Consider the following 13,395-nt stretch of genomic DNA (forward strand, 5'->3'; position numbering starts at 1 on the left):
TTTGTTTAATGGAATACAATATATACCGTTTTGCGTTATGTTTTGTTTAATGATATAACATATATTTTGTTAAACGTTACGTTTTGTTTTGTGTTATTTATTTATTTATGTTTATCGTTTTTCGTTATAATTACGTTTACAAATTTCAATCGTTTTTTATCAAACATAACGTTATAATCATAACGTTATTATAACGTTTGCAAGCCCTGTTTATTATACATGATTACATGGTTGATTAGTATCGTAATTCAACCCTGGAGAATTTCGGAGACGATTCCGATAATTGCAATTATGATTGTTCGTATAATTAGTCTGCCATGTGACTGAGCGCATTCGCAAAGCGCATATTTTAATGACGCATTGATTTGATATAAAATATATTATATAATAAATGATAAGTATTAATGACTTAAACCGCAGACGTGAATATTTGTACGACCGAATCTTTTTCAGAACGTTGAGCGCAAATACAACAACAACGAAAAAACAATTTTTCGATTTAAATTTAAAAATAAATAAATATAATCTGTACATAAATTTGTTTCATAAATTATTGTTCATATTTGAGTATAATATAAAACAGCGAAATATTCAACGATACGCGCAGGCACTCCGAATGCGCATCGCCCGCAATTCTATTTATTACCTTCTCGTGAGGGTCCTATCGGTATTATCATAAATTCAATTTTTCCGTTGGGGAAATGGAATAGTTACAATACTGCCTTTACATTATGATTAACGACAAACTCGATTTTTATTTATTTTTTTTTTATGTACGCGTAATAAAGAGATGGGCAAAAAACACGAATAGCTTTAATTTTTAGCAGAGTAACATTTCGTTACTCCATGGAATCGTTTTAAACGAAAGAATCGAAACCATCTATATATAAGTTGTTATTATTTTTTTTCTTTGTACACGACACTCAGCCAAATATTTTCATTTAAAATGATGAATGTTTTAAGAAATATTTTAAAGCTTTACAATTTAAAAACCACGAGTAAGAAAACTATTTTGGTTAACAAAAAATTATCTAAGATTGCGAATAAATAATAATAATAATAATAATAATAATGATAATGCGTGAATGTACGTAAATCACGTAAATCAAAATAGGTATACACAAAAATACTTTTCATTAAAATAAAGTAAAAACACGTTCCTATCAGCAGTAATATACCATCGTATCGGTTGAAAAATGTAACTCCACAAACATATTGAATTACACTATCCTATCCGTAAGCCCTGAAAATAAAAATGTAAAAAATAAAATATGCGGTTATTTTTTCTATAAAACCGCGCAACGAGGAAAAATAGTATAGAATTGAAAAAATACCAATTGGACTCGAAGCACTCCCTCGTATACCTACATATATATTTCACATCGTTTTTACATTCATACACACGATTTCCTGTTATACGAATATATCGAACAGCAAAAAATATATAAAATGGCTAGGTGGTCGTTCTATAATACACATATATATAGAGTTGAAATAAAAAAATCTTCTTTGTGGCACAAAATAAAAATTAAATATGTCAATAACTTTGAAGCAACTCATCGCACATAAAATTATGTAAATATGAATATAATATATTATATTATGTATACGGATATATTATCATTCTATATAAAGTGTATAATATTGGGTGTAACGTTTATAATTTTATAACTTTTGCTCCAATCGTATTGAAAAAAAAAAATGGTTTATTATTATTTATAACTTATTAATAATAAATTACAATATTCGCGTTGATACGAAAAGAAGTTTTAAAAAGTGATCGAAAAATAAAACAACTCATAAGTCATAACATAAGGATTAGGTCAGTTGTTTTTAATAACTATCAGTATAGTTTTTGTTACACCCTGTGTAATATTCAATATTATAATATTATTTGTTTAGATGGCATAGGCAGCGAAAGGTTTGATCTGGGCAGCCTATGATACCGGGTCGGTGCCTTTCAACCGCAAAGTCTGACTAGTTTAAAATATATATATCGATTTTTGGTTTTTTACTCGCATCGATCGCAAACCACGTGTCTTCCGGTCTTCCAAACCTATTATACGACCGTTCCCTTCCGGTACGGTTTCGCGTATTATATATTTTATAAAACGCACTAACCACCCGCCGGGGAAATAAAAAAACGGTCTACCGCCGTGTCCTCGCGTACAATATTTTATATAATATGTGCATATATATAGGTGTAATACGTTATTACATGTGCCAGCAAGTGAGTATTTATGAGATTAACGAAAAAAATAACGATAACGTCTGCACGCGAGTGTTAGACGGGTCACTGTTTGTGCAGCAGTGGTATAATACATATTATTATTATTATTGTTATTATTATTATTATTATTATTATTTCGAAAGCAATGACAAATCATCGTATACGAAAAAAACGAGTTGAACGGCACGACTAACACTTGACTTGTTGACGATATACAAATAATATTCTTAACTTTTGTGTTTCGACAGATTGCTTGCGTAAGACCAGTAGACATTAAAATAGTGCGGTGTTGGTTGAGATTTGAATTAAACCGTCCGTTAGTAGAAACTGATTTTTTTTTTAAATACTCATTTTAAAAGCTTTCAAAAATATTATTAATAGTCTTCTCATCCAATCTTCGAACGCTATCATTTTTCTCATAGTATATAACAATGTTATTCAAGAACTAGCATTGTTGAAAATCATTTCATTTTATTTTTATAAATACAAGCATAATTAAAAAAATGTATACATATAATAATATTATCTCAATTTTTAATGTCATGGTAACATATGAATAATTATTTCAAAAGTTTTCTTGTATAAGGTGTAAACCATTTTATGTAATATTTGTATGAAAAACGACACTAGAAAATACCGTATCCAAAAACTTTATCTATTGAAAAAATATTAAAATTAACTATTAAATTCAAAAAGATATCCGGAGTTAACCAAAATGTAAAAATTACTTTTGTAAAAATCAAAGTGAAAGATAAATCTATTTTCGAATTAAATAACACAATATGACGTTCGGTTATCCGATAAGTGTCTGTTCGATCTCCAAAGCTCTGTTAACCGAATCGGATGACTGCTGCAGGTACCTAATTGTTTCGGATTTTATACTTATTACGGTTTTTTTTATTTTCTAGTATGTATTATTATTATCAAACAATATTTTGCCGACCGATGTCGAAATTCGTCCGCGGTGGCGATAAAATCGACCCACATAATATTTGACTTAAGCCGGTCTATCGTGCCCTGCAGTTGCACGTACACTGCGGTCGTGCTGCAGCATTATCACTCGCGCGTCCAAAACGTGTTCGCGTGCATAGAAGGAGCCACCGCGACGAAACGATGCGCCGCCGATACGCAACGGAGTGGGTGTGTTTCGAACCGGCCCTAACGCGTCCGGTGACCGTCCCACCGGACGTTTTGTGCGTACTATATAAAATAGTTCACAGTGATTTCGGCGGACGCGAAGTGTGCAGGAGAAATAATAATAATTATTAAAAGAAACGTCCGTGCACCGAACACGCGCGGGGGGGGGGGGGTCTATGCGAGAAACGTGTGTGCGCCGCCGTACGCTTGCTCCTTGTACTGGAAAACGAATCGATTTCTCGCGGGATTTTCTCTGCAAAACTGCCATTGTTGTAAACGCGTGTGTGTGCGTGCGTGGGTGTGTGTGGGCTCGAGTTATTATCGAGGTTGCACGTAAAAGTCTCCTCTGGGGGAGGATATAATATAATAGTATATAGAGGAGAGCTGGTCGGGGACGGTGTCGAAGTGAGCTCTGCCGAACGAGCGACGCGGGCAGCGAAAAACCAATAACAATAATAATAATATAATAATTATGATAAGATGATATTATAATATTATTGTGCATTGCGGACAAGGCACTCGGTGACGGCGGCAGGTGTCTCCATCTATGCAGGCAGTCGCTGCTCCTCCTGTAATGCTAACTTCACGTGGGTCCTGTAATTTTTAATCCATGTACTATATAGGTACTGTTCCGCGTGCGATCTGCTGCAGTTATATTATGGACCGCGACGGACGTTTATTATCAATATTTAATTTCAGAGTAGATTATGCGTACGACCTGCTATGAATCGATTGTTTCCCCCCGAATTAATATCATATTTCAATTAAACGTAATGATATGACGTATTCTATGACGAACGTGTGTGGGTAGCGTCCGAGCGAGTTCTACCGGATATTCGTCCGGATTACGCCAAAATCGAATGGCTGCCGGAAGGCCTTCGATGTAGCTGACTTCTGCGTTTGATGGCAGTCTCCGATTCTCTTTTAAGTCCGAGTTTAAAACGCAAGTGTGAAAATTCCCGAACATTAGACATAGGTAGGTAGAGAATATCCTGTATGCGATGTGCTGCGGGCATGCGGATCGTGACGGACGATATTATTATTATTATTATTATTGCAGCGTAGACTATGCGGACTATGACCTACGAATCGATTGTTTTCCACCGAGTTGACTACATATTTTAATCAAACGCAATAATATATAATATGTATATATTATACAACGTGTCTGCAGTGTTCGAGCTGCTGCCGGATATTTGTCCGGATTACTCCGAGATCGAATAGCTGCTGCAAAAAGATAAAAACGTATAATTTTCCAATCAAATCAATATAATATTATACAATATTTATTCACTTTGAAAATAATGTTTGCAATAAACCATATCGGATTGTGATGTCTGTGTTAAAAGTTTTAAGTTATTCTTATAGAACTAAAAATACAAAAAAAAAACCGATTTACATAGAATAATGACGACGAACCTAAAGGATAAAGTCCGCTCTACGTTCCATTACATACGAACGAAAACCCCCACTGATAGAATCGAGTGGTTCGAAAAGATATAAATGAATTGAATACAAAAAGGTCACGCAAATGCAAACTCATTAATACGCCCTTGATTTTAAGAATAATAATATGACATCGTAACGCAATTTTCATTGTTCGTTTTAAAATACCGTAAAATAACGGCTTTACAATACCCTTCAATTTTATTAAACAATAGAACCTGTATATATACAGATACCTATCATACGTTCATCTTATGGCCTTATAATAGATTCATATTTATATATTATATAAATACCTATTTTCATCCGCCTTTTGTATCAACCAACACAAAGTTCCTATGGATAATTTCTGCTCTGCTGCTCGTTAAATCTATAGATAATATTTTTGTATTTCCATTCGATTTTCTCATGGTACGTTATAATAATTCGGCTAATAAATCTCAAGTTCGAATTTCATCGTATTAATCGTATTCAAACGAATTTATTTTCTTATATGACATACATTTGTCGACAGACAGTATAAATTATTATAACAGTGTTTTTGTGTTATCGAAATAACAATTGACAAAACCGATGAAAAATTAAGAGCAAACCTCGCGGTGAAATTGTCGGTTCAACGAACGAGATGAGTGAAAATCGTACAGTATCGATTTCGAATGACTCTAAAATATATACCGCCATTGCATAGGTACAATTACTGATATTATATAATATTTATTAGGCAGAACCTTTAAATATTCTTAAAATTAAATTGATTGGCACTTATTACGTTTTACGCGTCATCGCTCAAAACGCCGATATTTCAGTTTGAGACATTATACCCTTTGAAGATTATGTCACTATGATATTATAACACTATATTATGGCGTATTAGAGATATTATGCTCTTCGTATATTTTAAGAGAAAATGCATGCACAGTAAAAATAAAGTTTATATTCATATCGTGTATGTAAGAAAAGAGAAAACCGTTATGATAACCATTTGTAGAAACGGCTCTTGCCGCCCTTACATTTATTATACTAAAACGTTACCGATAATATATTATGGTGGTAATGAAAGTTTGCGGATGGTGACTTTTTTTACACTCACGTTCCATTGTGATTTATTATACTCGTGCCACAGAAATAAAAAAAATGAATACTAAAAACATTTAGCGCTGCGATTTTTAGGCTTTTATTATATCACTCACACAGTCACATATCACATACCTTATATTATATGACGGTTGGACTTCATCGCATTATTGTGGGTTCACGGCAGAAAGGTATACGTTTTTACGTAAGTCTGTTGATTTTTCAAACGAATGCGATGCAAAATTTAATTGTTTTTAAAAAATTTCCTTTTCGCGACGACATTTTACGGACTTTCGGGTCGATATAAACATTGACAAAAAATATCGTAAATTCACGTATTTTATGCGTGAAAATTGTGTATGCGTATCACACACACAGTTCTTGTTTCGCATAATAATTAACAGGGCCTAGTAATTTTTTCGACTCTTTTCGTTATAGTATACGCATCATACGAGAACCCATGACGTGTTATATCCGTATTTCGTTTTAAACGAGCCATTTTATTCGGAGAAATGTCAGTGTTTATACTGGTTTTCAAATTAAGACCTATAATAATCGAACCGACAATTTAAACAAATTAAAATATTATATTAATTATTAACACAATGTATTGATTAATATATATCTTATAATAATTGTATTAAATATATTTTAATGCCTGAATAAAACTCGTAATTTATTTTCAATTCAAATTGTATCAGAAATCACACATGATGATCACCGTGCAATTTTTCACTACTAAATTTTGAAATAGCTTTCGGCTAATATTTAAAAATTTATATTTTAATATTTTTATCCTAGTCTGCATTCTATACAGACTCATTTCCATTATTCGTTAAAGAATAATGCAAAGTTATAGTTTTAAAAAAAAATTATATTCATAATAATATATTATATCCATTATCCATATTACTATATAATGTATTTAACCAAACTTAAAAAGTTTTATACAATAGAATGCCTTTCCCGCAAAACTTAAACGTAAAGTGTTTTTTTTAATAATTTTTACAACCCTTCAGTAGTTTAACTAGTCAATTATTCTAAGACAGGCGTTTGTTATGAATGCATGGTATTAACGACGTCTGCAGCTTCTTATAACCAAGAAAAAAAAGCCAGTATCAACTACAATCTCGCACCTAGTTACTTTTCTCTTTTGTACTTTGGGATTTTTTCCTCCTCTGCGTTTAAAATAACATCCAGAACTAGTATACTACACACAAACCCGTTCTTTCCAATAGGAAATTTGCGCGAATCGAACTGTTTAACTTTGATAATCGGATTTTGAACTTTTTTGGTTCGATTCCATTCTGCATTATCACCCCCCATCCGCTTTGAGTCTTTCCGAGAAGTTTGTAATGGTCAAATCGGCAACTTCAGCTTGACTTTACCCGAATCCGAATAACCGTAAATAATAATTACAAAATAGATATAATAATGCTTTTAAGTTCAAGTTGTTTGTTTTCATCTATTGTATGTACCAATACCTTTTGAAAACAATAATGGCAGAATAGCTATTAGTATCTATAGGATACTTGGTTGTTATTTTCGTTAATCGCGACCTTAAATTTATTTCCTATAAATAACAAAAATATTAGTTTAGTTAAATTAAAATAATATATCGCGTTATTATTTTCGCCTAAAATGGTTGGTAGATGGGAATTGTTCATAACTTAATATTGAATTTGTGTAGGTCATGATAATGTTTAACTTCCCTCTTCATATATAAATTACCATTTAGTTGATAACAATGGTGACTTGACTGTGTGTGTAATAATTATATTTTTTTTAATTGAAGCCAATCGATGTGGCGTTCTTGTATTTTATATGGCTTATTTTTCTCTATTCGGCAGTTGTCATAACTCAAAGTTGATGAATTTTGAATTGTGGTAGTATTACTCTAGGAGTGTGAATTATTAAATTTAAAGGTTTTTTTTATTGAGTTTCCAAACTATCAATAAATCTGATTAAATTAATCGAAAACTATCGTTGCAAAACATTGAGCTGAAATTTATTACCGTTGATATATTTTTTTATACGTTTTAACAGGATTCCTGCCTCATTTTCGTAATGGATTTCTGTTAAAATTATAATCCCTCCGGTGACAAACACGAACGCCTGGCTTATGAAATAAACGACTTCCGATTTTCGGGGAACGCCATGATCGTGATGCACGTGCAGCTGACGTTTAATTGTTGTAATCAATTAGACAGGTCAAGAACGCCGATTAATCACGACATTTTAAATATTATTTCCGTATCCATTCGTCTGAGAAAAGAAAATAGAACCCTTGGCCGGTGTACGTATAGTCTGTTTCAGAGAAATCCGTAAACGTAGAGCCAAATAATCGCAAAAAATCGAGTGGAAAAAAACCGTTGAATCGCTTTTGATCGTGTATGACCTATTTACTAAAGTTTCTTGATTTATTTACACAGTTTATCTCTATAACATTGCGCATAATATTGCGTGGAAAAAAGTTAAATATAACTTATATTTAAAACCAACCGAACACATCCAATATTTATTATTTTATATGATGTCGAAATCTCTCAAACGTTATATTAAAAACAGACATTTCTTTACAACATATTGAATTTATTTCAAAAACACGTTTATTATATTACTACGATAATCCAATATATAAAATTGACATAAATTATTTACAAGCTACAGCATAATATAGGTACAACCAATCAATTACTTATGCAATATTTTCAAAAAAAATTGATGCATATTAATAACTTTACTGTAATTATAAATTTATCATTTGGGACATGAAAATTACAGAAAACAAAAAAAAATGTTTCCATGCATAAATAAAATATTTTAGTAGCTGAACAATATTCATGGTTAAAAACATTTCTAATTTATCATTACTTCCGTTTTAAATGCAAACATAATATATTTTAATTTATAATATTTCACTTCCCAGGATTTTGAAATCGTATTTAAAGAATAAGAGAATAGACAGATTTAGCATCACAATACACGTGGCTTTATTTTTTCAAATAGAACTTTAAGGCCTTTCCGTTTTGACATTGCTGAGACCCTAAAAGCATAACCTTGTTAAACACGACCGCAAATAGGTATATATATTTATATAGGTACTGCATTTTAATACTTTCATATTTTTCAACAATACATATTTTACATTTATACAAAAACAAAGTATTATAAGCTAATACCTTTTTAGTGGTACAAAATAAATACTGTAAATAATTATATAAAATATATAATTATTAAATATTTTATACAATCAATGAAAAATACGAGACAAATAAATGTCCATAATATTAAGTAATAGAATATTCTTTAAGAATGATTATAAATATTTAACATTTAGTTTGTAACAATTAAACATGAATATTATAAATATTACGTTGCCCTATTAAGTAATTTAGGATGTAAAATATTAATTAAATAAACACAACAAATTAAAAAACTTATTTAAATATTTACTAGATTTATGTTGAAAGTAGAACAGTAATTTAAATGAAAATATCAAAGTTTATTTAATTTATTCAATAAAAAAAATATATATATACCTTCATGTTTATTCAGTGATCCAGCATTATTGTTCTGTTATTTGTATTGACCTATCTAGATGGAATTGGGATACGAGATTAAATTGTATTATTTATTCCCAAGAATTAATTAAAGAATTTAAATAATGAAATTTTTTTTTTTTTAATTATGATGATTTGTAAATTGTTACAAACTTTTTTTCTTTAATGTTAAATAACATTTAAAGTTACCTGTCATATATGGTTAAATCTTGGTTTCTTTTAGAAATAAAAAGTAGTTTGATAATAATATTATAATAAGTTTAGTTAAAAATATTATTTTAATCATTAAATTACATTAAAAATAAAATCCAAACATTAAATAATTGAACATATTTTTAAATCATAATAATTAGTAATAGTGTTATAAAAAAAACAAGTTAAATTTAAACTTAATACAAATTAAAATAAAATATACTAAAAAGGATATTAAGTATACATATTTAAATACTTCTAAATAAAATATCTAAAACCTGTGGTTATGCAAAAACCATATTATTAGACTTGTCAACACTCGTTATTTGCATTTCTTAATAATACTCGGCATATTACATATGGACTATTTATGATTTTCTGATGTAACATATTTACGTGTATGAATTACCATGAATTTCATGGTCTCAAAATATACGCAAAACATTGTTCACTATTTGTACGTGATATTGTGTTTAAAGTTGTTTTTGAAAAGTGTTTGGAATTTTAATTGAAATTAAAAACCAATCATAAGTTCTATTTGTAAATTATCGTGACATATAATTTCAAAATTATAAAAATGTTTACTACCACTCATAACCCTATTCTATATGTACATATTCTATAATGCTCCATTGGTTCGTATTTCATTACTACTGTCGATGTCATCAAAAAAACGAAAACGGCTACACGGCACTTCCGTGGTGATAACCAAGACCAGTTACTGAACCGTATCGTTCATCGCCAAAACCATTGTAAAGGTTGCGAATAAAATAAACGAGTCAATTTGCCGTTATCGTTAGCCAATAAAATGTCACGTAAAAAAATACAAGAGAGTGATCCGCGAAAGACTTCCTTCGGTATAATGGTAGAACACGCCACGAAAATAAATCAAATGATTATTTTGTCGTTTTAACAAAATTATGTGACAAGAAAAATTATAAAACATCTTGGCTGAAAGAGCTATTCTCTGCATACATATCAAACGTAATAAATATCAAACGTAATAAATATCAATAACACTCCACGTACGTCGTAATAATTATTATTCATGTACGTGCTAAATACTTAGCTACTTATAGTACTTTATACTAAGTACCTACATAATAATTTAAATGCGTCTTCGTTTTCATGCTACCTGCGTAATTAATTTCAAACGGAACAAGTCAAAATTATATCACGTCATTATTCTAGTGTGCTATAACAATATTATATTAGTATATTACCTATCTCATTGAGTATGATAATAATATGACAGTCCCGGAATACATAACAATATTATTATTATCATTCACAGTAAGACGGCGTTCCGGTTATGCAAAATAAGGGCATTGATGCACGGCGGGTCGAAAACGACGTACACGCGCATCTTGTTATTGTCGCGGTAATCATATCATTGCACGAATTGTTATTTATTACCTACAACTATTATACAGAGTGTATAGAAAGTATGTGACAAATAGTTAACTAATATATTATTATGTAATGACTTTTGGTTCTCATTATTATTTTTTTTTTTTTAATGTAGTATTACAATAATATTATCACCTGGCACTCGGCAACCAGAAAAAACAGTGTTTCGAAAACTATATTATATTAAAATATCATAATATACCTTTCACTCAATCTTAGTTCTTGGAATTATGATATTTTTTTCAGTATAAATATTCTTTAAGGACCATTGTTTTTGTTTATTGTAACGGTTGCCGAGTGCCAAAATGAACCAATCATTCCAACAATCGTGTAATATCGAAATAAAAATGTAATTTAAAATGTATTAAAATAAACTAAGTTATTACATAGGTATCTAGTTAACTAGTTGATTACATCTGTCAGTTCGTTCTGTCGCACCCTGTATACGATTTTCGCATAATATTATCGTTATTAACCCTCGTTATAATATCAATACCATAGCGCGAGTGATTCACTGATACGCACGAAACGTAATTAAACTATTATTGTATTTCATCCGTTTGTATTATTATCAGTCGTCTTTATGACGGGGCTATTACTGTTGCAGTGTTCTAGGCCTATTGTATTAATTTATTGAGACCACCCACATCGATGCACCCATAGTGTCCACTATTATGCGCATTTCCACCTACCGCCGCCGTATTGTAATCAAACATCGTTATTGTAATAATAACAATATGCTGTGTTGTTCGAGCATTTCGCCCTCGTTTCAGCAAAACACGGTCGAGGTCAGGCCGGGTCAGATCCAACTACTCCAGAGGTCTCCCTCTCTCTCTCTTTTCTTTTTATTTGTTTCATCTCGATTTTCTAATCTGCTTTTGTAACGAAACGGTACAACATTAAATCCTTACAGTAAACATATTTTATAATATTATCCCTCAGTCATTCAAGGCAATTAGTTTTGATCGATCGCTCGACGTTTGATTTATAATATTTGTATATGAATGCAGCGCGAACCATCGAAGATAAGCTAATTTGTTCCGACTTTCGAATTAAGTGTTCAAATGCATTAATAAATTGTGGATCATATACGGACGTTGGAAAACTAGAAAATATTACTATGTTTTATTCTTGGTATAACCATCAAGAAATTTTTAAAATATTCCGGGATCCAATGAATCACTTCCCCATTGATACAACAAAACTAAAACATCCAAACGCGGTATTTGACAATACATATTCGCTCTAATGTTAGTCACAAGTCGTAAAATATTGAAAGGGTTAAAGGAATAAAAATGGTTTATTTATCTATCAAACGAGCGTTATTTTACAAAAAGGCGAAGAAACTATAAGCGCTAGTTAGCTTGTTGAAAAATAATTATTATCTTACAATATTCTCACTGTGACATTTTTTTGTCTGTAAAAAAAAATAGCTTGTCAATCGTTTCTCGTACTGTAAAAAAATAATAATTCATATATAATTTTTAAGTAAAGGTTTGTCGGTGCTTATTACTTTTATTCAGATTGACTCAAAACACGTGATTTTTCCGTTGATTTAGTCATAATAATAATCTACACTTGATAATATTGCCAACAAGACCGAATCAAAATTAACTTTTAATTTAAAATCGTGTACAGGATTAATAAAATACAATGTACAGATGTAATTGCTGATGGTGTGATTATAAAACGCGTTGAATTGTTGTAATAGTTATGAGTTATAAACATTATACTACTACTACTACTACTACTATACTATTATTTTCATTGTAATTTATGTAAAGCAAACGTTAAATGTATGTTATGTTTCGTAATTACCAAAATTCGCACTTTTGTGCTTGTTCACAGCCCATAACTGCAGTTCATTAGCCACTACGTGGAACGCTAAAACGTGCTTTGTTTTATGACATAAAATACGCGAGTTTCACCGTGTTAGGTTGTCACCAGATGTTGTACAAGGGCAATGACAAACATTTTAATATGTAAATCAAAACTTGACTATAGAAACTTTGTTACAATCTTCTACACAAGCATAACCGTAAAAGGATATATAGCTAGTGATGTTCAGCTGATACCATCGTATTTTAAATTGTACTTGAACGATATTCAAAAGCGAAAATCATAAAGGAAAAAGAAAATGTTTATTTTCATTTTTAATCAATTTACTTTTTGTGGAATGACTACTATCTATTCATGTTTTTTTCTCCGTATGAATCGATTTAAATTTAAATACAATACAATTAAATATGTTTAACGACATTAATATTTTAAATTATTTTATACTATTAACAGTGGTACCTATCTAAAAGTCAATAATTTAACAATTTTGATTATAAAATATAT

The 13,395-nt window shown here is 30.5% G+C and overlaps 1 protein-coding gene across 1 annotated transcript in view; it reads left to right on the top strand.

Annotated features, from left to right (window-relative positions):
• LOC132945825 (atrial natriuretic peptide receptor 1-like) overlaps window positions 1-13,395 on the top strand; it is a 340,723-nt gene that overhangs the window by 291,026 nt on the left and 36,302 nt on the right.

This window comes from Metopolophium dirhodum, chromosome 5, assembly GCF_019925205.1.
Source record: "Metopolophium dirhodum isolate CAU chromosome 5, ASM1992520v1, whole genome shotgun sequence".
In the NCBI taxonomy this organism is placed as follows: domain Eukaryota; kingdom Metazoa; phylum Arthropoda; class Insecta; order Hemiptera; family Aphididae; genus Metopolophium; species Metopolophium dirhodum.